At 46.5% G+C, this 25,805-nt stretch overlaps 1 protein-coding gene and 1 long non-coding RNA gene across 3 annotated transcripts in view; one reads left to right on the forward strand and one right to left on the reverse strand.

Annotated features, from left to right (window-relative positions):
* Nucleotides 1-462, reverse strand: part of LOC141192463 (uncharacterized) — a 67,379-nt gene extending 66,917 nt beyond the window's left edge. Inside the window, exon 1 of one of the 2 annotated variants that reach the window (XM_073661999.1) lies at nucleotides 384-462. The gene's annotated coding sequence lies outside the window, so the exon portion shown is untranslated. The remainder of the gene's footprint in view (nucleotides 1-383) is intronic. The other variant, XM_073662000.1, reaches the window with a different exon arrangement.
* LOC141192464 (uncharacterized) lies at nucleotides 445-25,803 on the forward strand. The gene is made up of 3 exons (XR_012265880.1): nucleotides 445-517; nucleotides 2,507-2,642; nucleotides 25,681-25,803. It is a non-coding gene; the product is annotated as an uncharacterized lncRNA (long non-coding RNA).
* Nucleotides 25,804-25,805: the final 2 nt, after the last annotated feature.

A 25,805-nucleotide genomic window follows, 5' to 3' on the forward strand; every position in this document is an offset into this window, starting at 1 on the left:
AAGGGGCATAATGGGGGCATTACACTGTGTGGGGGGCATCATACATCCTGCATAAGGGGCATAATGGGGGCATTACACTGTGGGGGCATCATACATATTGCATAAGGGGCATAATGGGGGCATTACACTGTGGGGGGCATCATACATCCTGCATAAGGGGCATAATGGGGGCATTACACTGTGGGGCCAGTAAAGGGGTCCTGTACTATGAGAACAATACGTTTCCTCCCTTCCTGTCTCCATAGTTGGGTCGTATGTATCTATTACAGGAAACAGAACAAAAACCTTATGATTCTTATAAAGGGGCAACACAAGACCCCAAAAGAGTCTCCGTGCTGAAGGGGTTAATGCCCCCTGCGCCCAGTAATGGGGTCTCCACATACCTCCACCTGCAGAGACCATAGCGTCTTGTGCTAAACTAGAACATGCCCATAATGCACCGTCGGGACACGCCCCCGGAAATGACGTCATACCTGTAATGAGCCCATGTATTCTACCGTTTACCCTGCAGGTGAAGGTGTGTGGAGACCCCCATTACTGGGCGCAGGATGCATTAACCCCTTCAGCACGGAGACTCTTTTGGGGTCTTGTATTGCCCCTTTATAAGGTTTTTGTTCTGTTTCCTGTAATAGATACATACGACCCAACTATGGAGACAGGAAGGGAGGAAACTTATTGTTCTCATAGTACAGGACCCCTTTACTGGCCCCACAGTGTAATGCCCCCATTATGCCCCTTATGCAGGATGTATGATGCCCCCCACAGTGTAATGCCCCCATTATGCCCCTTATGCAGGATGTATGATGCCCCCCACAGTGTAATGCCCCCATTATGCCCCTTATGCAGTATGTATGATGCCCCCACACAGTGTAATGCCCCCATTATGCCCCTTATGCAGGATGTATGATGCCCCCACACAGTGTAATGCCCCCATTATGCCCCTTATGCAGGATGTATGATGCCCCCACAGTGTAATGCCCCCATTATGCCCCTTATGCAGGATGTATGATGCCCCCACACAGTGTAATGCCCCCATTATGCCCCTTATGCAGTATGTATGATGCCCCCCACACAGTGTAATGCCCCCATTATACCCCTTATGCAGGATGTATGATGCCCCCACACAGTGTAATGCCCCCATTATACCCCTTATGCAGTATGTATGATGCCCCCCACACAGTGTAATGCCCCCATTATGCCCCTTATGCAGAATGTATGATGCCCCCACGCAGTGTAATGGCCCCATTATATGCCTTATGCAGTATGTATGATGCCCTCACACAGTGTAATGCCCCCATTATGCCCCTTATGCAGGATGTATGATGCCCCCATTATGCCCCTTATGCAGGATGTATGATGCCCCCACACAGTGTAATACCCCAATTATGCCCCTTATGCGGTATGTATGATCCCCCACACAGTGTAATGCCCCCATTATGCCCCTTATGCAGGATGTATGATGCCCCCACACAGTTTAATGCCCCCATTATGCCCCTTATACAGCATGTATGATGCCCCCACACAGTGTAATGCCCCCATTATGCCCCTTATGAAGGATGTATGATGCCCCCATTATGCCCCTTATGCAGTATGTATGATGCCCACACACAGTGTAATGCCCCCATTATGCCCCTTATACAGGATGTATGATGCCCCCACACAGTGTAATGCCCCCATTATGCCCCTTATACAGCATGTATGATGCCCCCACACAGTGTAATGCCCCCATTATGCCCCTTATACAGCATGTATGATGCCCCCACACAGTGTAATGCCCCCATTATGCCCCTTATACAGCATGTATGATGCCCCCACACAGTGTAATGCCCCCATTATGCCCCTTATGCGGTATGTATGATCCCCCACACAGTGTAATGCCCCCATTATGCCCCTTATGCAGGATGTATGATGCCCACACACAGTGTAATGCCCCCATTATGCCCCTTATACAGCATGTATGATGCCCCCACACAGTGTAATGCCCCCATTATGCCCCTTATGAAGAATGTATGATGCCCCCATTATGCCCCTTATGCAGTATGTATGATGCCCCCACACAGTATAATTCCCCCATTGTGTCCCTTATCCAGGATGTATGATGCCTCCACACAGTATAATGTTCCCATTATGCCCTTTATGCAGTATGTATGATGCCCCCACACAGTGTAATACTCCCATTATGTCCCTTATGCCGGATGTATGATGCCCCCCACAGTATAATGTTCCCATAGTACCTCCTGAGGTCCTGCAGTTGGGATAATTCTTCTGGAAATGGTTTTCCCTCTCCCTGCTCCCCTACATGTAGACCCTCGAGCATGTATACATGCATGTAGGGGATCAGGCCTTACTAGATATTGAGGCTTTGTACAGTAATATACCGCATGAGGATGGTATCAGAGGAGTAAGACGTTTCTTGAAATCGAGATCAATAGTGTAGCAGACATAATGACTTCATGGAGGATATTCTAAAATTCATGCTTACTCAAAATTTCTTTATTTTTGACAGGAAGTACTTCCCCGAGCTCAGGGGTACTGCGATGGGGAGCCCCTGTGCCCCCTCGTCTGCTAACCTATTCCTGTGCTGGTGGGAGGAAACCACAATATTCTGGGATGATCATAAGTGGTGGAATCCATATATTGGGGTATGGTATAAACATATTAATGACATTTTTATCAACTGGTCAAGGACGAGTGAACAATTTCTTGAATTTGGAACTCAATATCCATAGAGTGGGCCTTAGATTTATATCAGAGTTTAATTATTACCAGTTGCCTTTCTTGGATGTACTAATCAAGAAAGAATAGGATTGGACCCTACGGACACTCAACTACCATAGACCTACAACCACTAATAAACTATTGAAGTGGGATAGTCACCACCCCATCTTTAAAATAATAAAAAAAAAAAGCAATATCCAAGGGCCAATTTTTACTGTTGAGAAGAAACTGCTCTAATGTCACAGATATTAATATACAGGCAATAGACATGAACACCAGATTCAAGGAAAAAGGTACCCACAGTACATTTTGGATTCCGCATGATTGTTTGCAGAAACACAGGAGAGAAAGACATTCCTCCATATCAAACCAAGAGACCAAGAAAAAGATGGGATAACACAAGTAATAGAAACTTACAACAATCAGAGTGACCATATCTTTAATATCCTCAGAAAACCCTGACCGACCTGGACCTGAGGGTGCTGTGGGATCTACTCCCACAATAAGTTTCAGAAAGGGTTGGTCAGTTAGGGACCTTTTAGTGCATAGTTTCTAATAAAACCTGCACCAAAGGGGACTTGGCTAGATAGAAGAATCTGTGGTTTCTTTAGATGTGGAGAATCCTGTACATGTAATTGGATGAGACCATGTAAATCTTTCTCGAGTTCCTCTACTGGGAAAATCTTTTTCCAGAGGGGTTATTCCAACTGTAAAACCTCAGGACTTTTATATATGGCCACATGCACCTGCCTCCTAGATTATGTATGCAAGACCAAGAGGCAGTCTAGGAGGAGGGTGGGAGGCAATAGACACCATGGTCGGGACACCTCATTATTGAGACACATGAACAGTGTACATCGAGGTGATACCGGAGACATCTCCTTTTGTATTATTGACGTGGTTAATCCCAATGTGAGAAGATGTGATCTCAATAGATGTATCCTCAAAAAGGAAAGTGAGTAAATTTTTAGACTGGATTCACGAGCCCCTAAGGGACTCAATGAGCAAATTTCCTATGCCTGTTTTGTATGAATACAGCCCCATTCTGGATTACATTTTTGGATTTTATACTCTACCCATTGCTACTCAGTTCCCTGTGAATGGGGTTCACATATTGTTGTACTTCATCGAGAGATCTGAGCTTCTATATCAGAATTAGTTCTTATCAGTTATATCCCACATCTACTACTTCATAATTAACAATTGTGGTGATCTTTGTGTATCTCTATGCAATAGGGGTCACATTTGACCATTTAGGAATATACTGTGGGCCATCATCCCATATTTTATGTAGTGATAAAGTAGATCTAAAAGCCTATTGGATGATGGGAGGATGTGCAATACTTGCTTTAGTCTCGCATGACTCTGATCTCAGAGACAGGACTTTTCTATATTGGTGGAATGTAATCCAGATTCAGTATGCGCTCCGGCGTGGAACGTATGCTTCCGGACATGCACAGTCTCAGACAATGATCCTAGATGCGCTGTGACATGGAACGCATATCTACGGTCATGTACAGTCACGGGTACGAGTGGTGCAGCTTTAATTAGTTTATCTGGCGTTTAAGTTCAAAGCACGTCACTTTCGGCCATGCACACTAGGGGATGAATATTATTGGACCTATTGCGCATGATAAGTAGTGCAGACGCAGTACATTATTGTAGACAGACTCCATTCTACACTTCTCAAAAAATAAAGGGAACACTTAAACAACAGAATACAAGTAACTCAAACTTCTGTGAAATCAAACTGTCCACTTATGAAGCAACACTGTTTGACAATCAGTTTCACATGCTGTTGTGCAAATGGAATAGACAATAGATGGAAATTATTGGCAATTATCAAGACACACTCAATAAAGGAGTGGTTCTGCAGCTGGGGACCACAGACCACATCTCAATACCAGTGCTTTCTGGCTGATGTTTTGGTCACTTTTGAATGTTGGGTGTGCTTTCACACTCGTGGTAGCATGAGACAGACTCTACAACCCACAGAAGTTTCTCAGGTAGTGCAGCTCATCCAGGATGGCACATCAATGCGAGCTGTGGCAAGAAGGTTTGCTGTGTCTGTCAGTGTAGTGTCCAGAGGCTGGAAGCGCTACCAGGAGACTGGCCAGTACACCAGGAGACGTGGAGGGGGCCGTAGGAGGGCAACAACCCAGCAGCAGGACTGCTACCTCCGCCTTTGTGCAAGGAGGAACAGGAGGAGCACTGCCAGAGCCCTGCAAAATGACCTCCAGAAGGCCACAAATGTGCATGTGTCTGCACAAATGGTTAGAAACCGACTCCATGAGGGTGGTATGAGGGCCTGACGTCCACAGATGGGGGTTGTGCTCACAGCCCAACACCGTGCGGGACGCTTAGCGTTTGCCACAGAACACCAGGATTGGCAAAGTCGCCACTGGCGTCCTGTGCTCTTCACAGATGAAAGGAGGTTCACACTGAGCACATGTGACAGACGTGACATAGTCTGGAGACGCCGTGGAGAGCGATCTGCTGCCTGCAACATCCTTCAGCATGACCAGTTTGGCAGTGGGTCAGTAATGGTGTGGGGTGGCATTTCTTTGGAGGGCCGCACGGCCCTCCATGTGCTCACCAGAGGTAGCCTGACTGCCATTAGGTACCGAGATGAGATCCTCAGACCCCTTGTGAGACCATATGCTGGTGCGGTTGGCCCTGGTTTCCTCCTAATGCTGGACAATGCCAGACCTCATGTGGCTGGAATGTGTCAGCAGTTCCTGCAAAGATGAAGGCATTGAAGCTATGGACTGGCCCGCCCTTTCCCCAGACCTGAATTTGTTTGAACACATCTGGGACATCATGTCTTTCTCCATCCACCAACATCAGTTGGCGGATGCTTTAGTCCAGGTCTGGGAGGAGATCCCACAGGAGACCATCCGCAATCTCATCAGTAGTATGCTCAGGCGTTGTAGGGAGGTCATACAGGCACGTGGAGGCCACACACAATACTGAGCCTCATTTTGACTTGTTTTAAGGACATTACATCAAAGTTGGATCAGCCTGTAGTGTGTTTTTCCACTTTAATTTTGGGGGTGATTCCAAATCCAGGCCTCCATTGGTTAATAAATTTGATTTCCATTGATGATTTTTGTGTGACTTTCAGCAAATTCAACTTTGTACAGAACAAAGTATTCAATGAGAATATTTCATTCATTCAGATCTAGGATGTGTTATTTGAGTGTTCCCTTTATTTTTTTTGAGCAGTGTATAATTACTAGCTATTGAGCCCGTTCTACGGCTGAGTGGCGAGCATTTTTATTGATTATTAATTTTATTAATGGCGCTGGAGTCAGCACCGCGCTATTCTGCGCCATTTTTTTTAAAGACACTGATTGCAAATTCGCATATACAGTGTCTTCAATAAAATGGCACCGTAGTGCGATATGCACATGTGCTGACTCCGGCGCCTCATTGCGCAGGCATCACCCATCTCGGCTTTGGACAGAAGGACGCATCCAGCATACTGAGAATGCAGGGGGGTGTACTCACGCTGAGCGCTGTATATATAACGTACTGAGAATACAGGGGGTGTACTCACTTACGTTGAGCGCTGTATGTATAACGTGCTGAGAATACTGTGGGTGTATTCACGCTGAGCGCTGTATATATAACGTGCTGAGAATTCAGGGGGGTGTACTCACTCTCTCACTGTCTCTGTCTCATCCTGGACATAATGTCATTATTGCTCCACACTGAGCATGCTCAGTCTATAGAGGCTTCGGACAGATGAACACATCCTGGTTATAGTATAGATATACACTGTGTGCCGAATTATTAGGCAAATGAGTATTTTGATCACTTCGATATTTTTTATACATGTTGTCCTTCTCCAAGCTGCATAGGCTTGAGAGCCAACTACCAATTAAGTAAATCTGGTGATGTGCATCTCTGTAATGAGGAGGGGTGTTGACTAATGACATCAACACCCTATATAAGGTGTGCTTAATTATTAGGCAACTTCCTTTCCTTTGGCAAAATGGGTCAGAAGAGAGATTTGATGGGCTCTGAAAAGTCCAAAATTGTGAGATGTCTTGCAGAGGGATGCAGCAGTCTTGAAATTTCCAAACTTTTGAAACGTGATCACCGAACAATCAAGCGTTTCATGGCAAATAGCCAACAGGGTCGCAGGAAGCGTGTTGGCCAAAAAAGGCTCAAATAACTGCCCATGAATTGAGGAAAATCAAGCGTGAAGCTGCCAAGATGCCATTTGCCACCAGTTTTGCCATATATCAGAGCTGCAACGTTACTGGAGTATCAAAAAGCTCAAGGTGTGCGATACTCAGGGACATGGCCAAGGTAAGGAAGGCTGAAAAACCACCACCTTTGAACAAGAAAGATAAGATAAAACGTCAAGAATGGGCCACGAAATATCTTAAGACTGATTTTTCAAAGGTTTTATGGACTGATGAAATGAGAGTGACTCTTGATGGGCCAGAGGCTGGATCAGTAAAGGGCAGAGAGCTCCACTCCGACTCAGACGCCAGCAAGCTGGAGGTGGGGTACTGGTATGGGCTGGTATCAAAGATGAACTTGTGGGACCTTTTCGGGTTGAGGATGGAGTGAAGCTCAACTCCCAGACCTACTGATAGTTTCTGGAAGACAACTTCTTCAAGCAGTGGTACAGGAAGAAGTCAGTATCGTTCAAGAAAAACATGATTTTCATGCAGGACAATGCTCCATTGCATGCACCCAACTACTCCACAGCGTGGCTGGCCAGTAAAGGTCTAAAAGAAGAAAAAATAATGACATGGCCCCCTTGTTCACCTGATCTGAACCCCATAGAGAACCTGTGGTCCATCATAAAATGTCAGATCTACAGGGATGTAAAACAGTACACCTCTCGGAACAGTGTCTGGGAGGCTGTGGTGACTGCTGCACGCAATGTTGATGGAAAACAGATCAAGCAACTGACAGAATCTATGGATGGAAGACTGCTGAGTGTCATCATAAAGAAAGGTGGCTATACTGATCACTAATTTTTGGGGTTTTTGTTTTTGCATGTCAGAAATGTTTATTTCTACATTGTGTGCACTGATATTGGTTTACCTGGTGAAAATAAGCAAGTGAGATGGGATTATATTTTGTTTTTATTAAGTTGGGTAATAATTCGGCACAGTAATAGTTACCTGCACAAACAGATATCCTCCTAAGATAGCCAAATCTAAAAAAACCCACTCCAACTTCCAAAAATATTAAGCTTGGATATTTATGAGTCTTTTGGGTTGATTGAGAACATAGTTGTTGATCAATAATAAAAATAATCCTCTAAAATACAACTTGCCTAATAATTCTGCACACAGTGTATACAGTATATATTTATATATAGTCGCCAGCTTGGGTATAATTATATATGTATGTAATAGACTGTAGACTTATGTGTAATAAATATTCTTTATGATGCACAGTTTTGTCTCAGTATATAGCATAAGGAACAAATAATGTTAAGCATCACTAACAGGGTTGGACTGGCCTGGCGGGGTATTGGTGAAATGCCCGGTGGGCCCCAGAGAAGTGGGAGGAAAGAAAATAAAATGGAAAAAAAACAGTTTGTCAGGACACCGGCCCTTTAAAGCCGAAGGCAGGGCGCGTGCACGCAGGGTTCTTACCTGACCCGCCGTGGTGACGCACATCAAGATGAACGCGGGATGTGGCGGTGAGAGGGCGCTCTGCTCTGACAGGCCGCACGCCGACGTCACATAGCAGCGACATTACATGGCCGCCGGCCCATCAGAGGCCGCACTTGTCAGCTTGCGGTCTCAGATAGGCCGGCGGCCTTTCAGTGTTCCTCCTATGTGATGTAAGAACGCGGGCTGTCAAAGCAGAGCACCCTGTCACAGCTGCAGGCGGCGGCCAGTTTAATGACCGCAGCAAATATGAAGCAGCAAGAGGACACCGGGGGAGCGTAGGAAGGTAAGAAGTATTTTTTTTATCCCCCCCACCCTCTGATTGGACAGGGTAGAGGATGTGGGTTCTGACAGAGGGGCTCAAGATGAGGGCAACAAAGCAACCCAGGATGGGGACCCTACTAGTTGGAGGGGCCCAGGATGGGGACACTACTATGTGTAGGGGCCCAGGATCTGGGACATTATTAAATAAAGGGGCTCAGTGTGGGGGCACTATTAAAGGGAACCTGTCATGTCAGTTGGAGCATGTAAACCGCCCACTGCAATATGCATCACTAACACGCTTTTTGAATTAATATTGGTGCTATAATCTTTAGTAAAAAAAAAAATCACTTTATATGCTTATATCTTACTTGCTCGTTTAGTCATATGGGTGTTCCTTTCTTTATTCAGTCCGACTTGTCGCCGCCCACTCAATTTGAATTGTCCCCGGTTTGCGGCAACGTCACATGATTTGGCTTGTTGTGGTCCCACGCTTGCACACTGTATGCTGTCATCCACGCTTGTGCAATGTGTATTGTAAAGCCACGTGTCGCCGCGACGATCGGCTCCCTCGCATGCACAGTGACAAGCGGCTCCCGTGCATGCATGTATACTATATACACAGGAGCTCTGTATATAGTGTCAGTGTACAGGTAATGCAGTGATCACTAGTGACATTACACTGTGTGCAGAATTATTAGGCAAATGAGTATTTTGATCACATGATACTTTTTATACATGTTGTCCTACTCCAAGCTGCATAGGCTTGAGAGCCAACTACCAATTAAGTAAATCTGGTGATGTGCATCTCTGTAATGAGGAGGGGTGTTGACTAATGACATCAACACCCTATATAAGGTGTGCTTAATTATTAGGCTACTTCCTTTCCTTTGGCAAAATGGGTCAGAAGAGAGATTTGACGGGCTCTGAAAAGTTCAAAATTGTGAGATGTCTTGCAGAGGGATGCAGCAGTCTTGAAATTTCCAAACTTTTGAAGCGTGATCGCCGAACAAACAAGCGTTTCATGGCAAATAGCCAACAGGGTCGCAAGAAGCGTGTTGGCCGAAAAAGGCTCAAATAACTGCCCATGAATTGAGGAAAATCAAGCGTGAAGCTGCCAAGATGCCATTCACCACCAGTTTTGCCATATTTCAGAGCTGCAATGTTACTGGAGTATCAAAAAGCTCAAGATGTGCGATACTCAGGGACATGGCCAAGGTAAGGAAGGCTGAAAAAACTACCACCTTTGAACAAGAAACATAAGATAAAATGTCAAGAATGGGCCAATGTAGCATCGGCGTCTCTGCCCCGTTCTAGGCAGAGACGCCGTCCCTCTCACCTCCCCGCTCCTGGCGCGGCGTCCTCCAGCGCTGCTCTCCCCGCTCCTTCCCCGGCAGTGTGCTTAGGGCGCGCGCGCGCTCCCCCTCTCTTAAAGGGACCGCGCGCGCCGTCCTAAGGAGTCCCCGGCCAATTGCCGGAGGACCTCCCATATAAAGGGCACCTCCTCCAAAATGGAGGTGCCCGAGCAATGTTGTTTGCACCTGTGTCTCACCTGTGCTTCAGCCCTCAGGTCCCGTTGCCAGTTACCTGCCAGATTCCTGCCTGCTTGCTGCCTTTGTCCTGCCTGATATCCAGTCACCTGCCTGCTAGCCTGAGGTCCGACGGTCTGCCTTCCAACTCCTGTCAGTCTGTCTATGGACCAGCTTGCCCGCTCACCTGGGAGCGCACACCTGTTACCTGCCTGCTAGCCTACCTGGAGGCTCCGCCGTCACGTGCTGTGACCATCTGCCTTTCCAGAGACTCCTGCCCGCTCACCTGGGAGCGCCCACCTGTTACCTGCCTGCTAGTCTACCTGGAGGCTTCGCCGTCACGTGCTGTGACCACCTACCATTCCAGAGACTCTCGTTTGCTCACCTGGGAGCACACATCCACCATCTGCCTGCTAGCCTACCCGGAGGCTCTGCCATCACAGGTCGTACCTACCCTTTACCCAGAGACTGCCCCAGTCACTTGCCGTAACTCCCTGCCCGTTCATCCAGAGACTGCCCCGGTCACTTGCCGTAACTCCCTGCCCGTTCATCCAGAGACTGCCCCGGTCACTTGCCGTGACCTCCTGCCCGTTCTTCCAGAGACTGCCCCGGTCACTTGCCGTGACCTCCAGCCCGTCCACTCAGAGACTGTCCCGGTCACCTGCTGTGACTGCCTGCCCGTCATCCCTGATTGCCACCCGCTCCCTTACAAGGACCGCCCCCTTGTATAGTAGCTCAGAGGTTCCGCCTCCCAGACCCGTTACAGTTTGCTCGGGCCATGGAACCCGGTGGCACCCAAGCTCCCTCGCTCTCGGACCTGTGTCATGAACTGTCCCGCCAGAGGTCCCAACAGGAGTCCATCCTGGGTCACCTGCGGAATGTCAATTCTCGCCTGGACACTCTGACTGCTCCGCCAGCAACCTCTGCCAGCGCCATGATTCGCAATCCGACAGCTCCGCTGTCCACCAACACTATGGTATCCTACCCCGGACCCCGGCTTTCTGCACCTCCTCGCTTCGGAGGCGACTCCGCTCAGGCTCGGGGCTTCATAAATCAGTGCACCCTGCACTTTGAACTCCTGTCCCACCAGTTTAACTCCGACCGGGCCAAAATTGCCTTCATCATGTCCCATCTCACCGGAGAGGCTCTGGCCTGGCTAAATCCTCTATGGGAGAGAGGAGACCCCCTGGTGTCCAACTTGCCTGCCTTTCTCACGGCCTTCCGGAAAGTCTTCGACGAACCCGGACGGAAGACCTCATCCGCATCGTCACTGCTACGCCTCCGTCAGGGAAGCCTCACCGTGGGCCAATATGCCATACGGTTCCGTACCCTTGCCTCGGAGCTGGCCTGGGATAATGACGCTCTGGTTTCAGTCTTCTGGGAGGGTCTGTCCGGCCGTATTAAAGATGAACTTGCCGGTCGGGACATTCCTACCACCCTCGATGACCTGATAGCTCTTGCCACCCGGATTGACCTGCGGTTCCAGGAGCGTGCCAAAGAGGTCACCCGTGAGAGGAGGTTTCCACGCCTAGCTCCTACTTTTCAGCAACCCGTCACTCCCTCCGTCTCTCCTGAGCCTATGCAGGTCGACCAGACCAAGATGGTCGGTTCTCGCCAAGAATCTCGCCGAGCCGAGGGAAGCTGTTTCTATTGTGGCAGTAAGAAGCACTTCATCCGTTCCTGCCCGGAAAAGCCGGGAAACGCCAGTGTCTAGGACCACTCGGAGAGGTCGTCCTAGACAAAAGTAAGTCCTCTCCGTCTCTGACCTTACCGGTCTCTATTGCTTGGGGAGAAAACCGTCTCTTCGAACTCGCCCATCTGGATTCTGGAGCTGCTGGAAACCTCATCGCCCAGTCTCTGGTAGAGAGATACCATATTCCCACCAAGTCCCTGGCGGAGCCATTGTCAGTTGCTTCCGTGGATGGAAGACTTCTCTCGGAGACCGTCCTGCTCGTCACCGAACCTATAACCCTACAGGTGGGAATGCTGCACTCTGAGGAGATCTCATTCCATGTGCTGTCCGGACTTTCTCACTCCTTGTTGCTAGGTCTACCTTGGCTCCAGACACATGAACCCGTATTGAACTGGCGGTCCGGTGAAGTATTCCGATGGGGTCCTGACTGCCATAGGACCTGCCTGGTTCCGGTCCGTCCACTTCGCCCTCATCCTACTCCAGCTAACTTACCTGGTCTCCTGGCTCCCTACTGGCCCTATGCGGACGTCTTCGGTAAGAAGGAAGCTGAGACGTTGCCGCCCCATAGGCCATACGATTGCCCGATCGACCTGGTACCTGGCACCACTCCTCCCCGTGGGCGTATCTACCCGTTATCTGCAGCCGAGACCCGAGCCATGTCTGAGTACATTGAAGAGAATCTGGCTAGGGGATTTATCCGAAAATCTACCTCCCCGGCTGGAGCCGGATTCTTCTTTGTCAAAAAGAAAGACGGCTCGCTACGTCCCTGTATTGACTACAGAGGACTCAATCTCATTACGGTAAAAAACAAATATCCCCTGCCACTCATCTCCGAATTGTTTGACCGGCTCAAAGGCGCCAGGATCTTCTCCAAGCTGGATCTTCGAGGAGCGTATAATCTGGTCCGTATCCGTCAAGGAGACGAGTGGAAGACGGCATTCAATACCCGGGACGGTCACTACGAGTACCTTGTGATGCCCTTCGGTCTCTGTAATGCTCCCGCGGTCTTTCAGGAACTAGTCAATGACATCTTCCGTGACCTCCTGTACTCCTGCGTAGTGGTATACCTGGACGATATCTTGGTCTTCTCTCCGGATCTCCCCACACACCGGAGGGATGTTCGTCAGGTCCTGCTTAGGCTTCGGCAGAACCACCTTTACGCCAAATACGAGAAGTGCCTCTTCGATCAGACCTCCCTTCCGTTCTTGGGCTATGTCATCTCCCAAACAGGTCTGCAAAGCGATCCCGAGAAGCTCTCTTCCGTTCTAAAATGGCCTCGTCCTGAAGGTTTGAAGGCGATACAGCGATTCCTGGGCTTCGCTAATTATTATCGTCTTTTCATCCCACACTTCTCGTCTCGGACTGCTCCCATATCTGCACTTACCCGTAAGGGGGCTAACCCCAGGATATGGTCGCCTGAAGCCGAGGAGGCCTTCCTTTCCCTAAAGAAAGCCTTCGCCTCTGCTCCCATCCTGCACCGTCCGGACTGTAATAAACAATTCTACCTGGAGGTTGATGCTTCCTCCTCCGGAGCCGGAGCGGTGCTCACCCAGAAGTCTTCTACCGGGAGAATGGTAACGTGCGGCTTCTTCTCCAAAATCTTCTCCTCGTCGGAGCGCAACTACTCCATTGGAGACCGGGAATTGCTAGCCATCAAATTGGCACTAGGAGAGTGGCGCTATCTGCTTGAAGGGGCTCTCTACCCGGTAATTATCTACACGGATCACAAAAACCTGGCATATCTCCAAAATGCCCAGAGGCTCAATCTTCGCCAGGCCCGGTGGTCGTTGTTTTTTGCCCGCTTCGACTTCACTCTTCATTTCCGTCCGGCGGACAAGAACGTCAAAGCTGATGCCTTGTCTCGGTCTTTCCTGTCCTCCGATCAAGAGGAGAAACCTACGCACATCATCGACTCCTCCAACGTGATGAATGTGGCTCCCTTGGATCTAACTCGTCTTCCACCCGGTAAGACGTTCATAGCTGTGCCAGATCGGGAGAGGGTTCTTCGCTGGGGACATTCTTCTAAACTAGCTGGCCATGCTGGCCAAAAAAAGAACTTTCAACTTATTGCCCGGCATTACTGGTGGCCTACCCTACGTAAGGACGTGGTAGACTTCGTCGCGGCCTGTTCATCCTGTGCTCGTAACAAAGTTCCCCGACATCTACCTGCCGGCCATCTCCTGCCCCTTCCCGTACCTGCTGCTCCTTGGCAACACATCGCTATGGACTTTATCACCGACCTTCCAGTTTCTGCCGGTTGTACCGTCATTTGGGTTGTCGCTGACCGTTTTTCTAAGATGGCCCACTTCATTCCCCTGCCTGGTCTTCCGTCTGCACCCGAGTTGGCTAAAGACTTTATCCGCCACATCTTCCGTCTCCATGGTCTGCCCCTCCACATCGTGTCGGATCGTGGGGTTCAGTTCACCTCTCGTTTCTGGAGAGCCACTTGTAAGCTGCTGGACATTACCCTGGATTTCTCCTCCGCTTACCACCCTCAGTCCAATGGTCAAGTGGAGCGGATCAATCAGATCTTGTCCAGCTACCTCCGGCACTTCGTGGATGCTCACCACTCGGACTGGGTGGATCTTCTACCGTGGGCCGAGTTCTCTTATAACAACCATGAGAGCGAGTCCTCTTCCAAATCCCCGTTCTTTATAGTTGGTGGCCAACATCCCCGGATTCCACTTCCTGTCTCCGTTTCTGTGGACAACCCTGCTGCGGAGTCTCTTGTCAGCGAATTTTCTACTATTTGGGAGAGCACCAGGTCCGCTCTTCTTCTCTCCTCTGAGCGGATGAAGAGATATGCTGATAAGAGACGTCTGGATCCGCCCCAATTCCGTCCGGGAGACAAGGTTTGGCTCTCATCCAAACATGTGCGGCTCAAAATACCCTCCTACAAGTTGGGTCCTCGATTCATCGGCCCCTTCGAAGTCCTCAGGCAAATTAACCCTGTGGCCTACAAATTAAAACTCCCGGCCACCCTACGGATCCCCAACTCCTTCCACGTATCTCTCCTCAAACCCGTTGTCTTTAACTCTTTTTCCAAAAATCCAGGTGCCCCTCCTGCTCCGGTTTCCGCTGATGACATCTTTGAGGTAGAGAGTATTCTGGCCTCCAAGAGGGTAAGAGGAAAAACCTTTTTTCTGGTAGATTGGAAGGGGTTTGGTCCTGAGGAGAGAACTTGGGAACCCAGGGAGAACATCAACGCCCCGCTTCTCCTTGAAAAATTTCTTTCTGGCCTAAAAAAGAGGGGGCCTAAAGGGGGGGGTACTGTAGCATCGGCGTCTCTGCCCCGTTCTAGGCAGAGACGCCGTCCCTCTCACCTCCCCGCTCCTGGCGCGGCGTCCTCCAGCGCTGCTCTCCCCGCTGCTTCCGGCGCGCGCTCCTTCCCCGGCAGTGTGCTTAGGGCGCGCGCGCGCGCTCCCCCTCTCTTAAAGGGACCGCGCGCGCCGTCCTAAGGAGTCCCCGGCCAATTGCCGGAGGACCTCCCATATAAAGGGCACCTCCTCCAAAATGGAGGTGCCCGAGCAATGTTGTTTGCACCTGTGTCTCACCTGTGCTTCAGCCCTCAGGTCCCGTTGCCAGTTACCTGCCAGATTCCTGCCAGCTTGCTGCCTTTGTCCTGCCTGATATCCAGTCACCTGCCTGCTAGCCTGAGGTCCGACGGTCTGCCTTCCAACTCCTGTCAGTCTGTGTATGGACCAGCTTGCCCGCTCACCTGGGAGCGCACACCTGTTACCTGCCTGCTAGCCTACCTGGAGGCTCCGCCGTCACGTGCTGTGACCATCTGCCTTTCCAGAGACTCCTGCCCGCTCACCTGGGAGCGCCCACCTGTTACCTGCCTGCTAGCCTACCTGGAGGCTTCGCCGTCACGTGCTGTGACCACCTACCATTCCAGAGACTCTCGTTTGCTCACCTGGGAGCACACATCCACCATCTGCCTGCTAGCCTACCCGGAGGCTCTGCCATCACAGGTCGTACCTACCCTTTACCCAGAGACTGCCCCGGTCACTTGCCGTAACTCCCTGCCCGTTCATCCAGAGACTGCCCCGGTCACTTGCCGTAACTCCCTGCCCGTTCATCCAGAGACTGCCCCGGTCACTTGCCGTGACCTCCTGCCCGTTCTTCCAGAGACTGCCCCGGTCACTTGCCGTGACCTCCAGCCCGTCCACTCAGAGACTGTCCCGGTCACCTGCTGTGACTGCCTGCCCGTCATCCCTGATTGCCACCCGCTCCCTTACAAGGACCGCCCCCTTGTATAGTAGCTCAGAGGTTCCGCCTCCCAGACCCGTTACAGCCAAGAAATATCTTAAGACTGATTTTTCAAAGGTTTTATGGACTGATGAAATGAGAGTGACTCTTGATGGGCCAGAGGCTGGATCAGTAAAGGGCAGAGAGCTCCACTCCGACTCAGACGCCAGCAAGGTGGAGGTGGGGTACTGGTATGGGCTGGTATCATTAAAGATGAACTTGTGGGACCTTTTCGGGTTGAGAATGGAGTGAAGCTCAACTCCCAGACCTACTGCCAGTTTCTGGAAGACAACTTCTTCAAGCAGTGGTACAGGAAGAAGTCAGTATCGTTCAAGAAAAACATGATTTTCATGCAGGACAATGCTCCATCACATGCATGCAACTACTCCACAGCGTGGCTGGCCAGTAAAGGTCTAAAAGAAGAAAAAATAATGACGTGGCCCTCTTGTTCACCTGATCCGAACCCCATAGAGAACCTGTGGTCCATCATAAAATGTGAGATCTACAGGGAGGGAAAACAGTACACCTCTCGGAACAGTGTCTCGGAGGCTGTGGTGGCTGCTGCACGCAATGTTGATCGAAAACAGATCAACCAATTGACAGAATCTATGGATGGAAGGCTGTTGAGTGTCATCATAAAGAAAGGTGGCTATATTGATCACTAATTTTTGGGGTTTTTGTTTTTGCATGTCAGAAATGTTTGTTTCTAAATTTTGTGCACTGATATTGGTTTACCTGGTGAAAATAAACAAGTGAGGTGGGATTATATTTGGTTTTTATTAAGTTGCCTAATAATTCGGCACAGTAATAGTTACCTGCACAAACAGATATCCTCCTAAGATAGCCAAATCTAAAAAAAAAACACTCCAACTTCCAAAAATATTAAGCTTGGATATTTATGAGTCTTTTGTGTTGATTGAGAACATAGTTGTTGATCAATAATAAAAATAATCCTCTAAAATACAAGTTGCCTAATAATTCTGCACACAGTGTATATACAGGAGCTCTGTACATAGTGTAATGTCACCGGTCACTGTATTACCTGTACACTGACACTATATACAGAGCTCCTGTGTATAATGTCACCAGTGGTAATATTAGTGTTATCAGTATTGTAGTATTCGGTCACTATGTTATGGTAATATGTGGTCTGGTCATGGTGTGGCAGTATTTCTCTCTTGTATGTGATATTATTCGATCACTATGTGGTCTGGTTGTGGTGTCTGTGGCAGTTTTTGACCCTTGTATGTGGTATTATTAGGTTACTATGTGGTGGTAATATGTGGTTTGGTCATGGTGTGGCTGTATTTATCCCCTGTAATTGGTATTATTAGGTCACTATGTGGTGGTAATATGTGATATGGTCATAGTGTGGTGGTATTTGTCCATTGACTGTGGTATTATTCGGACACTAGATGGTGGTAGCATGTGGCCTGGTCATGGCGTGGCGGTATTTCTCCCTTTTATGTGGTATTATTGGTTTTGGTGTAGTGGATTGTTCTGTGTATGGAGATAATTTATTCTCTCTGATATCAATAAGGGAAAGATTCTTGATTTCCAATAGAGATTAAGGGGATTAAGTTAACCCCTTTAAAGCCCATGACGTACTAATATGCGTCTGTGCCCTGGGACTTAAGAGCCTGACCCGTATTAGTACGTCATGGCGATCACGCGCGCGCGATCGCCGCCGGGTGTCAGCTGATTGTCACAGCTGACACCCGGTACTATGTGCAGGGAGCGGTCCCGAACCGCTCCCGGCATATTAACCCCCGCAATGCTGCGATCGAAGTCGATCGCAGCATTGCGGTGGCTAAGGGGTGGTGATTGCAATACTCATCTCCTCTTCCCGCCTCCAGCGCTGTCTGCCGCGGCTTCCCGGGTATTGCCATGACGACCCAATGTCGTCATGACAACATCCGGGTCACCAGACAGCAGGAAGATTTTTTGGTCATGCGCAGTGCATGCTCCAACAATCTTCTCACTGTGCAGCGCTGACTGCCTGCATAGCACAGGGATGGTGCTCCATCCGTATGCTATGCTGGCGATCAGAACAAAAAAAAGTGAAAGTCCCATAGTGGGACAAAGTAAAAAAAACTCTCAAAGTGAAAAAAAAAAATTGTAAAAATATTTTTAAAAAATAAAAAAAAAATCCACCAAAAATAAAAATATAATGTACCCAAAAATAAATATTATTCTGAAAAAAAAAAAACAAACAATAAAAGTACACATATTTGCTATCGCCGCGTCCGGAACGACCTGACCTATAAAATTGTCCCACTAGTTAACCCCTTCAGTGAACACGGTAAAAATAAAAATAAAAAACGAAGCAAAAAACAATGCTTTATCATCATACCGCCAAACAAAAAATGTAATAACACGCGATCAAAATGACGAATATAAACAAAAATGGTACCGCTGAAAACGTCATCTTGTCCCGCAAAAAACAAGCCGCCATACAGCTCCATCATCAAAAAGTTATAGCTCTCAGAATAAAGAAATGCAAAAAAAAAATGTTTTCTATAAAATAGCTTTTATTGTTTAAAAACGCCAAAACATAGAAAAACAATATAAATGTGGTACCGCTGTAAACGTACTGACCCGAAGAATAAAGCTACCTTATCAATTTTACCACACGCGGAGTAGAATAAAAAAATTTTTAAAAAAACTATTCCTGAATTGTTGGTTTTTGTTTATTCTGCCTCCCAAAAGCTGGAATAGAAAGCGATCAAAAAATGTCACGTGCCTGAAAATGGCACCAATAAAAACGTCAACTCATCCCACAAAAAACAAGCCATCACATGACTCTGTCGGCCAAAATATGGAAAAATTATAGCTCTCAAAATATGGCGATACGAAAACTAGATTTTACAAAATATGTGTCTTTTAGTGTGTGACAGCTGTCAATCATAAAAACCCGATGTCATTCTGGTATCTCTGTAGTCGCACCGACCCGAAGAATAAGGTCATCTAATCACTTATACCGCACTAGGAACAGCGTAAAAAATAAACGCTAGGGCTGGGGTTGGGGTTAGGGTTGTGCTAATGTTAGGGTTGGGGTTAGGGTTGGTTTTTTTTTTCAAAAGTAAAAAAAAAAAAGATGACGATATGGCAACTAGTGTTGAATGCAAGTGCTCGCTTCTTGAGTTTGCATCGGGTGCTCGGGTATGCATTGAGTATCGCGGTGCTCGAGTCTCCGCCCCATATGCTTCGCGGCCAAAAAAGCCTCGTGGGGATTGCCTGCCATACACAAGCGATCCCCGCATTTTTTTTTTGGGTGTCTAATAAACATGAAACATGCGGGCGGGGACTCGAGCATTTCACTTGAGCACCCGTGATACATGGTGCATACCTGAGTACCCGATGCAAACTCAAGTAGTGAGCACTTGCGCTCAAGACTAATGACAACTTATTCAATATGATGACCTAATGTTATCAAATTCTTTGTCGTACCTCTGGATTCGAAATGTTAACTATACCCCTTGATAAAATCCTTGAGGGGTGTAGTTTCCAAAATGGGGTCACTATTCCACTATTTAGGCACATCAAGGGCTCTCCAAACGCGACATGGCGTCCACTCTCGATTCCAGCCGATTTTGCGTTCAAAAAGTCACACAGTGCTCCTTCCCTTCTGAACTCTGCCGTGCACCCAAACACTGTATTTTCCCCACATATGGGGTATTGGCGTACTCAGGAGAAATAGCACAAAAGTTTTTGGGGTCCATTTTCTCCTCTTACGCTTGTGAAAATAAAAAAATTGGGGCTAAAACATCATTTTTGTGGAAAAAGTTTGATTTCTTTATTTTTACGGCTCCATGTTATAAACTTCTGTAAAGGACTTGGGGGTTCAAGGTGCTTACCACACATCTAGATAAGTTCCCTGAGGGGTCTAGTTTCCAAAATGGTGTCACTTTTGGGGGGTTTCCACTGTTTAGGCACATCAGGGGCACATCCGCTAATTATTCAAGCAAATTTTACATTCAAAAAGTCAAATGGCGCTCCTTCCCTTCCGAACCCTGCCGTGCGCCCAAACAGTGTTTTTTCCCCACATATGGGGTATCTGCGTGCCCAGGGGAAATTGCACAACAAATTTTTGGGTCCATTTTTTCCTGTTACCCCTGCGAAAATAAAAACAATTGGGTCTAAAGTAACATTTTTGTGAAAAAAGTTAAATATTAATTTTTTTCTTCCACATTCCAAAAATTCCTGTGAAGCACCTGAAGGGTTAATAAAGTTCTTGAATGTGGTTTTGAGCACCTGGAGGGGTGAAGTTTTTAGAATGTTGTCACTTTTGGGTATTTTATGTCATAAAGACCTCTCAAAGGGACTTTAAATATGATGAGGTCCCTAAAAAAAATGGTTTTGTAAATTTTGTTGGAAAAATGAGAAATCGCTGGTCAACTTTTAACCCTTATTTGGTTCCAAAATTGTGCTGATGTAAAGTAGACATGTGAGACATGTTATTTATTAATTATTTTGTGTGACATACAGTACAGACCAAAAGTTTGGACACACCTTCTCATTTAAAGATTTTTCTGTATTTTCATGACTATAAAAATTGTACATTCACACTGAAGGCATCAAAACTATGAATTAACACATGTGGAATTATATACTTAACAAAAAAGTGTGAAACAACTGAAAATATGTCTTATATACAAAGTAGCCACCTTTTGCTTTGATGACTGCTTTGCACACTCTTGGCATTCTCTTGATAAGCTTCAAGAGGTAGTCACCGGAAATGGTCTCCCAACAATCTTGAAGGAGTTCCCAGAGATGCTTAGCACTTGTTGGCCCTTTTGCCTTCACTCTGCGGTCCATCTCACCCCAAATCATCTTGTTTGGGTTGAGATCTGGTGACTGTGGAGGCCAGGTCATCTGGCGTAGCACCCCATCACTCTCCTGCTTGGTCAAATAGCCCTTACACAGCCTGGAGGTGTGTTTGGGGTCATTGTCCTGTTTAAAAATAAATGATGGTCCAACTAAACGCAAACCGGATGGAATAGCATGCCGCTGCAAGATGCTGTGCTAGCCATGCTGGTTCAGTATGCCTTCAATTTTGAATAAATCCCCAACAGTGTCACCAGCAAAGCACCCCCATACCATCACACCTCCTCCTCCATGCTTCACGGTGGGAACCAGGCATGTAGAGTCCATCCATTCACCTTTTCTGCGTCGCACAAAAACACGGTAGTTGGAACCAAAGATCTCAAATTTGGACTCTTCAGACCAAAGTACAGATTTCCACTGGTCTAATGTCCATTCCTTGTGTTCTTTAGCCCAAACAAGTCTCTTCTGCTTGTTGCCTGTCCTTAGCAGTGGTTTCTTAGCCGCTATTTGAAGGCCTGCTGCACAAAGTCTTCTCTTAACAGTTGTTGTAGAGATGTGTCTGCTGCTAGAACTCTGTGTGGCATTGACCTGGTCTCTAATCTGAGCTGCTGTTAACCTGCGATTTCTGAGGCTGGTGACTCGGATAAACTTATCCTCAGAAGTAGAGGTGACTCTTGGTCTTCTTTTCCTGGGGCGGTCCTCATGTGAGCCAGTTTCTTTGTACCGCTTGATGGTTTTTGCAACTGCACTTGGGGACACATTCAAAGTTTTTCCAATTTTTCGGATTGACTGACCTTCATTTCTTAAATTAATGATGGCCACTCGTTTTTCCTTACTTAGCTGCTTTTTTCTTGCCATTATACAAATTCTAACAGTCTATTCAGTAGGACTATCAGCTGTGTATCCACCTGACTTCTGCACAACACAACTGATGGTCCCAACCCCATTTATAAGGCAACTTGACAGGGCACACCTGTGAAGTGAAAACCATTTCCGGTGACTACCTCTTGAAGCTCATCAAGAGAATGGCAAGAGTGTGCAAAGCAGTCATCAAAGCAAAAGGTGGCTACTTTGAAGAACCTAGAATATAAGACATATTTTCAGTTGTTTCACACTTTTTTGTTAAGTATATAATTCCACATGTGTTAATTCATAGTTTTGATGCCTTCAGTGTGAATGTACAATTTTCAAAGTCATGAAAATACAGAAAAATCTTTAAATGAGAAGGTGTGTCCAAACTTTTGGTCTGTACTGTATCTTTCTGATTTAAGGGCATAAAAATTAAAATTTTGAAAATTGCAAAATTTTCAAATTTTTCGCCAAATTTCCATTTTTTACACAAATAAACACAAGTGATATCGAATAAATTTTACCACAATCATGAAGTACAATATGTCACGAAAAAACATTCTCAGAATCAGGGGAATCCGTTGAAGCGTTCCAGAATAATTACCTCATAAAATGACAGTGATCAGAATTGTAAAAATTGGCCTGGTCATTAATGTGCAAACCACCTTGGGTTGTAAAGGGCTTAATAAAGGATTCCTTATTTTAGACAAAAAGGATTTAAGCAAACAATTGTCTATACTAGAGAGGAAGCTACAGTGTCACCAAACTGGAACACTAGTTCTCCTATGGAGAGCTGAAAATGCAGTGATACAGCAAGGAGTGTGTGGTCCTCATCAAATGGACTTTGAGTGTACTAGTGAGGAGTCGTACCGATGCACCTCAGCCAGTGAGGTCCTCACAAATCAATTGGGAGCTGAGAGTAGCTCTGAGGGGCCGTAGTGACACATCTTGACCCTTATGGTCCCCACAGGGCATGTTGGGCCTTCCCATAATAATTTGTTGGACTGTTGTAGCTTGTAACAAAAGATATATACTTCTACATGTAACTGGAAAGTTCCTGATTGTGCATAATGCTGAAGAAGCATTCATAAAACGTTGTGCCTGCTATATGATTTATTACTTCACGTTCTTGTTAAGAAAAGAGAAGTTTACTTTCAGACTTTGGTCTCCCTCATTCATCTCCATACCATCTGGTCCGGGCCTGCCCAGTACAACGGGAGCATGCGAATTGCAGAGTTGGGGGATATGACTCCGCAAAATACAGTTATATGACTAAGTTTGGGCACCCCTATTAATCTTAAGCTTAATGTTTTATAAAACTTGGTGTTTTTGCAACAGCTATTTCAGTTTGATATATGTAATAACTGTTGGACACAGTAATGTTTCTGCCTTGAAATGAGGTTTATTGTACTAACAGAAAATGTGCAATCTGCATTCAAACAAAATTTGACAGGTGCATAAGTATGGGCACCCTTATCATTTTCTTGTTTTAAATACTCCTACCTACTTTTTACTGACTTACTAAAGCACTTTTTTTTGGTTTTGTAACCTCATTGAGCTTTGAACTTCATAGCCAGGTGTATGCAATCATGAGAAAAGCTACTTAAAGTGGCCACTTGCAAGTTGTTCTCCTGTTTGAATCTCCTCTGAAGAGTGGCATCATGGGCTCCTCAAAACAACTGTCAAATGATCTGAAAACAAAGATTATTCAACATAGTTGTTCAGGGGAAGGATACAAAAAGCTGTCTCAGAGATTTAACCTGTCAGTTTCCACTGTGAGGAACATAGTAAGGAAATGGAAGAACACAGGGACAGTTCTTGTTAAGGCCAGAAGTGGCAGGCCAAGAAAAACATCAGAAAGGCAGAGAAGAAGAATGGTGAGATCAGTCAAGGACAATCCTCAGACCACCTCCAGAGAGCTGCAGCATCAACTTGCTGCATATGGTGTCACTGTGCATCGGTCAACTATACAACGCACATTGCACAAGGAGAAGCTGTATGGGAGAGTGATGCGAAAGAAGCCGTTTCTGCAAGCACGCCACAAACCGAGTCGGCTAAGGTATGCAAAAGCACATTTGGAGAAGCCAATTTCTTTTTGGAAGAAGGTCCTGTGGACTGATGAAACCAAGATTGAGTTGTTTGGTCATACAAAAAGGCGTTATGCATGGCGGCAAAAAAACACAGCATTCCAAGAAAAACACTTGCTACCCACAGTAAAATTTGGTGGAGGTTCCATCATGCTTTGGGGCTGTGTTGCCAATGCCGGCACCGGGAATCTTGTTAAAATTGAGGGACGCATGGATTCCACTCAGTATCAGCAGATTCTTGACAATAATGTTCAAGAATCAGTGATAAAGTTGAAGTTACGCAGGGAATGGATCTTTCAGCAAGACAATGATCCAAAACACCGCTCCAAATCTACTCAGGCATTCATGCAGAGGAACAATTACAATGTTCTGGAATGGCCATCCCAGTCCCCAGACCTGAATATCATTGAACATCTGTGGGATCATTTGAAGAGGGCTGTCCATGCTCGGCGACCATCAAACTTAACTGAACTGGAATTGTTTTGTAAAGAGGAATGGTCAAAAATACCTTCATCCAGGAACTCATTAAAAGCTACAGGGAGCGACTAGAGACTGTTATTTTTGCAAAAGGAGGATCTACTAAATATTAATGTCACTTTTCTGGTGAGGTGCCCATACTTATGCACCTGTCAAATTTTGTTTGAATGCAGATTGCACATTTTCTGTTAGTACAATAAACCTCATTTCAAGGCAGAAACATTACTGTGTCCAACAGTTATTACATATATCAAACTGAAATAGCTGTTGCAAAAACACCAATTTTTATAAAACATTAAGCTTAAGATTAATAGGGGTGCCCAAACTTTTTCATATAACTGTATATATAATTTTATAAATTGTTGTCCTTTTGAGGTTGTGGGGCTCAATTTCAGCTATTGCTGTGGGATTTGTGATTTCTATCTACGCCACTGTGTATAGGATAATAGAGTATAATAAAGTTGTTATGGACGTGACTTAACTAACATTGTGGTTACATACATAACATACAGGGAAAACAGACTCACTGTCTGTTTTCCTTGTAGTAATGGATATTTCTTGTTGCTAAAATTGAGATTTTGTTTTTCACTTTAAAGATTTAAACCACTCTCATTAGTGCGATCATACTACATACAGGCTCTGATTGCTCCGGTGATGCACTGTACTACTGTAGTGCCGTGTATTATCCCTGCCTGTCAGTGTAATATGAACGGCCCCATACACAATGAGATAAGTGGTGGCTGAACAGTCATTTGGCTGACGGCTATCTCTCCTTACTCCCCCATACACACAAATATTCCAGCTTTTCTGAAGTCTGTATGAGAGAGTCACCCCCAGACTCCTGTAGTGGAGGATTATCTACAGGAAAAAGAAACAGATTATCCTCTGAAATTCAGGATGCCAGATCCTTCTCTGCCCTGACATCTGTCAGGAGGCCCCCAAATACGTTATATAGTCGACCAAAAACCCCCAAATCACTACTTTCATGCAACTTTAGTCTGTGTATGAAGGCGTTAAAAGGTAACTTATTGAACGCTACCTCTTGCCCGACCTAATAGACCTTCATACATTGCAGGCCCAGACACCATTATTAGGCATTTAAATATTGTAGTAACTAGGCAGCCACATACTATCGAGTACTTGGGCATTCAGCCAAACTCTGTCAAACTTCCTTAGATGCCATGTTTGCTTTTGAAAGCCGCAAGTGGGTAAACTGCCAGGGTTTTTGTTGTAGCCGCACCTGTGCCATCCCTGCGGTGTACATCTTATTACTTACCTCCAGTAATTGTATTATTATACGTGATTTTTATGATGTTACATCCGCTGATTTTCTTCTCATTTAGGTCTCTATAATATCTGATCCTCTCAGTGAAGATCTTCTATGTAAGAGAATTTTCCTGATTTACCCATCAAAGATCGAGATGGACAGAGACGAGATGGCGGAGAGGATATTACACCTCACCCTAGA

The sequence above is a fragment of the Phyllobates terribilis genome, unplaced genomic scaffold (genome assembly GCF_046119375.1).
Source record: "Phyllobates terribilis strain yellow unplaced genomic scaffold, ASM4611937v1 Scaffold_61__1_contigs__length_8056638, whole genome shotgun sequence".
NCBI classification, from domain to species: Eukaryota; Metazoa; Chordata; class Amphibia; order Anura; family Dendrobatidae; genus Phyllobates; species Phyllobates terribilis.